This window comes from Nymphaea colorata, chromosome 8 (genome assembly GCF_008831285.2).
Source record: "Nymphaea colorata isolate Beijing-Zhang1983 chromosome 8, ASM883128v2, whole genome shotgun sequence".
Taxonomy (NCBI): Eukaryota; Viridiplantae; Streptophyta; class Magnoliopsida; order Nymphaeales; family Nymphaeaceae; genus Nymphaea; species Nymphaea colorata.
In genome coordinates this window covers 2,764,087-2,769,817 of record NC_045145.1, presented here as the reverse complement: position 1 = coordinate 2,769,817, position 5,731 = coordinate 2,764,087, and positions in this window count along the sequence as shown.

Below are 5,731 nucleotides of genomic sequence, written 5' to 3'. Positions count from 1 at the left end.
CAGAGTTTTTTCTTTCAAAGTGAACTCACAACAACAAAACATACTTTTAGGAACGGCCGGAAACCATTCCTAAATGTATGAACGGCCATTTCTAAAAGTAATTAGGACAGCTGGAGGATCGTTCCTATGACATTTTCAAAAGTAGTGCTCCTAAGTACTTTTATGAACAGTCGCAGCCGTTCCTAATAATGACTCATTAGGAATGGTCTATAATATGTGTTCCTAAAAGCTCCAATCATAATTACATTTGAACATATGTATAGGAACAGTCACCCTGACCATTCCTAATAACTCATATATGACTTTTAGGAACGATACGAGAGAGAGTCATTAAATAAAAATGATGAAATTGATATTGACAATAAACTATTTACATGATTAAAAAAATCATTACAATTAAACAAACTATACAAAAAAAATTATAATTTCATCATCTCATTAGCTCTAGCTTTAGCTCCTTCATCCTTCTCCGCTTTCATGCTTTCCCACCTACAATGACCATTGAAACCTTATTGCTGCCCTCCTCTGCTCATTCATGAAACAAATTGTTAAGTTGAAGGAGGTCATGAAGAGTTCGACACCCTAAAACATCTCTTAGCATAAAAGAAATTTAGTTTCATATTAAATATACTAACCACCAAATACTGAACATCGTAGTGTGTGCAAGTTTACACATGCAGCATACAGTTTAAGAACTTTAACGTGGTTCCTAAATTTATAAGATATTGGTCACATACAAATGTCAACAACATGAATGCCTAAACAAATAACATATTAGAAACAACCAGTAAAAAAATTATTCTTAGGATCCTGACCTAGAGAAGGCTAATTATTCATTATCAATTTATGCATGAAACATCTGCAAATAGCAGGTCTATGCCTAACCCCAATCATGTTCTCCCTACTAGTTGGTGATTGAGAATCATGTGGGGAGGATGGTGCTTATGTGGCACAATATGCATATGAATTAATGCATCCTTGACTTTAGCCTGGTATCCGACTTTTGAGATGACAGGAAGAAATGGTCACGGAATGGGTCTTGCCAAAATGGAGAACTTGACTGATAGTGTCAATCTGCTGGTGCTCTCATGGGGAGGAAACATTTCTGCAACAGGCCTGAATGATAGACCAATTACTTATCATCAGGCCGACAGTCAACGAGCTCAGTATCATTGTTGTGGACGCTGAGGGTTGATGCCATTATGTTGTTCGTTAGAGCTTGCACTACAAGCATGTCATTTTTACCTAGGTCATGAAACAAAAACAAGTAGATTACCATATCCATTTTCATGGAACGTACTTTATAAACACCATAATCAATCACCCAATTTCACAAGATTCAATTAGATGGGAAACAATCACTTAATTTCACAAGAATCACTTAGATGGGGTTGCTAAATTTTATTCTAAAGTAGGACTCATATTCCTACACTCCAGTACCAAATCATTCCTTAGGTAGGAGATCACTTGGGAAGCTCTAACCTATGTCTCCATGGTACATGGGGGAGACCTGCGTATCCGTACTGGTACGCTGGTGTGCCAAACCGGGTATGCAGGTACAGTTTGGTACATTTGGATTTGGTTTCGGGTTGGAACTAGATCCAAACCATAATAAAATATAGACTGCTTCGCCCGTGACCCTCAACTTTTCTTTCTTCGCGTTTTCGATCTTCTTTGGTCTTTTGGTGGGAGCTTGAGCAGCTGGAGATGAACGTCCAGTGGGAGCTTGGGCAGCTGGAGATGAACGTCCAATGGGAGCTTGTGCAGCTACTGGTGATGGCGGTGAGTCGGCAATGACAGGTTTTATCATTTGGCTGTTTTCAGGGTTGCTACAATTTTTGGGGGTTTGATAGCTTGGGCAGCTGACGACGAACGCCCGGTAGGAGCTTGGGCAGCAATTGGTGACAGATGGTGAGTCCGCGAGGCAGGTTTTCTCATTTGGCTACTTTTAGGGTTGCTGCAATTTTTGGGAGTTTGGCAGCTTGGGAAGCTCAATTGAGAGTAGTTTTGTTTTGTTTGTCGACTTGTTCGATGTGTTTAGAAAGAGATATGACTCCTAATTGTTACTAAACAACATAAAAAAATTTCCTCTAATCTCATATGAACTCATGTGGATTGTTTATTTCGCATATGCCCTTGTTGAGTTTTCAAACATGTTTGTTAATTTTTTTATAAGTTATGCAGCTTATGATTGTTTCTGTTTTATGCTGTTATATGTTTTTCGAGTATATTTAAGTTACTTGCTTGTTCAATTATCTTTGTTATAGTATGGCTGCCTCAAGTAAAAAGGAAGGGAACTACTTCTACAATACAAGTTCAAGTTGTGCATCTAGAGCTGCAGCTACATGTAATTTATCACAGTCACAAGAGGACCAACGATTATGGAGTTATGTGGAAAGGAAAGGAAAAGCTCCTGGAGGTGGTAGGAATGTAATCTTTGCATATTCTATTTGTGCAAAGGAGTTCAATGGGACATATACAAGAGTTAAAGCACATCTACTACAAATGAAAATTTATGGTATTAAAAAATGTAAAAAGATCAAAACTGATAGTGTGAATGAGTTGAAGAAGGAGCAAGAACAATATGACATGAAAAAAAGTGAGAAATCATCTGGTTTTATTAACATTCCTTTAGTACTCTTATACGATGATGCATACAAAAGCAAGAAAAAAAAAGAAAGGTGCGCACATCTCAAAAATCAATTAAGCAGACATTTGCTTCACAAAAAGGCAGGAATTGGATAAAAAAATTGGAACATTCTTCTTTTCTAGTTATGTATCATTTAATGCAACTAAAAATCCATATTGGAAGGATCTAGTTACATCTTTGGCAAATAACAACATGTCTCAATATGTTACACTAAACTTTGAACCATCATCCTACAACAAGAGAAGAATCTAATAGATAAATTGCTACAATATCAAAAGTTGACATGGAGTTTCAATTATGATGGCCGGACAGATATTCAAAGACATCCACTTATTAACTTTATTACAATTTCATCTAATAAGTCAATCTTTCTAAAAGCAATAGATGCATTTTGATGAATTTAAAAAAGCTGAGTATTTGAAAGGATTATTTGTAGAGTTGATTGAAGAAGTTGGAAATGATAAGGCTGTCTAGATAATTATAGATTATGCACTTGTATGTAGAGGTACAAGTCTTCTAGTGGAACATGAATATCCTTACATTTTTTGGACGCCTTGTGCAGTCCATATTTTAAATTTGACATTGAAAACATATGCAATCCACCAAGCAAAAAACAAGAACTTTGTGCTTATGAATTGTGTTTGCGGATTGAAGACTTGGAGAAAGATGTTAAAAACATTAGAAACTTCATAGTTAATCATCAACATGTGCTTTCCATTTATAATAGATATACTGATTTGAGGTTGCTTTCCATTTATAATAGATATACTAATTTGAGGTTGTTAAGAATTGCAGAGACACATTATGTTTCTAAAGTTGTTACAATGAAGAGGATCAAGAAGGTTAAAAGTGCATTCATCAATATGGTGACAATTGATGATTGGAACTTCTATCACGCTGATGACGATGACAAGGCTCAAACCATCAAACAATTGCTTGTTGATGACGTTTTTTCAGATAAAATCTCTTATTTTCTTGCATTCACAGAGCCTATTTGGGTGATGTTGAGGGCTCTTGATTGTGATAAGCCAATGCTTCATTGTGTTTATGAGATGTGGGACAATATGATTGAAAAGTTATGGGATGTCATTTTCAATCATGAGAAGAAGGACTTTGCACTTAAAGATTCAAATTCTTTTGATCAAGGGCACAATATATTAGTAACAAGATGGGATAAGAGCAACACCCCTTCAATGCATGGCACACTCATTGAACCATAAGTATTATGGATTAAAGTGGCTCTCCGAAGGCATTGGAAGAACCCCACCACATATAGATCCTGAATTATCAAGACATAGGTTGACATGTCTTAATATAATCTTTAGAGATCCATATCAAAATAAATGAGCTTGCAATGAGTTTACAAACTTTTCTACAAAAAAATGAAAATATGAATGCAATGGTAGATAGAGACATATATCTACTTATTCCTTGATGGGTCAAACATGGACATGCTTATCCCACTCTTTAGTACCTTGCTTTGACATTGTTAGTTCAGCCTACTACATCTTCATGCTTCAGACGAAATTGGAGCACCTATTCACAACATTAAGAGAAACAAACTTACAAGCAAATGTGTGGAAGATTTAGTTTATGTGCATTCTAACCTTTGGTTACTTTCACGAAGCAATGATGAATACAAGTAGTCAACACTTATTGTCTTGTAAATTTTTCGTTTCTATATACTTGACTACTTGATAATTATATTCTTAATTATTATCCTTTTATAGAGAAGGAAAAACTGTAAAAATTGGGATGTGAATGGTGAGGAATTTAACTTCAAAGGAGAGGATGATCTAGATCATCTTAATTTGGGGTTAAATAAACCATGTACACTGCAAGAGGTAGAGGAGGATGAGGAGGAGGTTGTGGAGGTGGACATGGAAGAGGAAGAAGAACACAAAGAATGATCTCAGTTTATTTATGTTTATTTATGAGATTATATGTAGGAACTATGAAAGGAAAATTTTATGTTTTATTAATGAAATTATATGTAGAAACTATGAAAGGAACATTGTCTTAATGATCTGTTGATATCAATTTTTTTAAATTTTTAAATTTTATTTTTGGAATTAAAAATATATAATTATTGCCATATTGCCATACCAAGATTGGCAAAAACGCTGTACCCGTACTAGCAACCGTACCCATAGCTATGTGACGTAGCTCTAACTAGACGGTTTTAAGAATGACAAGCTTAAACTTTTGGTTCCAATCAAACATCCTTCAACTGATTGAGTTTTATAATCTGATGTGCTTTCTTCATACTTGATCTTTAATTAAGTTATTCTTGATATCTTTTAGAAGCAAAGCATTCTAAATCTTTTGTGTTTGAGCTATCAGACTATCTCTGCTTTCGTTTCCCCCACTTTTGAGTCAAAGGGCCTAATTCATTTGTTGGAAGTGACATACTGGTGAAACAGATCAATTTGGACTTCAAAAATATGATCTATAATGGTAGGCTCGATGCTAATGAGCAGGAAACATACACAATTTGCAGTACCAAAAAATTGAAAAAAACACCATGAAAGCAGTTGATATCTGCAATACTCTCTACTGTTGAACTTAGCCACTCCAAGAAGACCAGCATTTTCTCTGCATGTTTTGGAAGGGTTCAATAGGTTTCAGAAAGAACAAGTATTAAATGTCACGTCCAATCTAGTAACGGGTTTTGATCGCGATATACATATATATAACATATACACATAGCAATTGGACTTTACACTGTTAATTAACCAAACTATTACCTTTTGATAAAATCCATCCTTGACAAGCTTGGAAAAATCCAATATATGCAGTAAACCTTTCTGTGTGAGAACTTTACAAGTCTACAAGGATATGAGCAGCTGGAGCACAATTTGATCTTTACGATCAGTATGTATATTGGATACAGGGATGGACACCTATAACTCATTAAAAAAAAGACAATAGCTCAAGAAAAGGCAACAACATGTAAGCTACATTCTCCTTTGACAGTAGCAAACCTATTTCATCAGTGTATAAATGCTTGACATTTTTGCCATTACTTTGACTGTGGAATGAGAATTAAAAAAAAAATTGAAACCAAATAATGATAGCCAA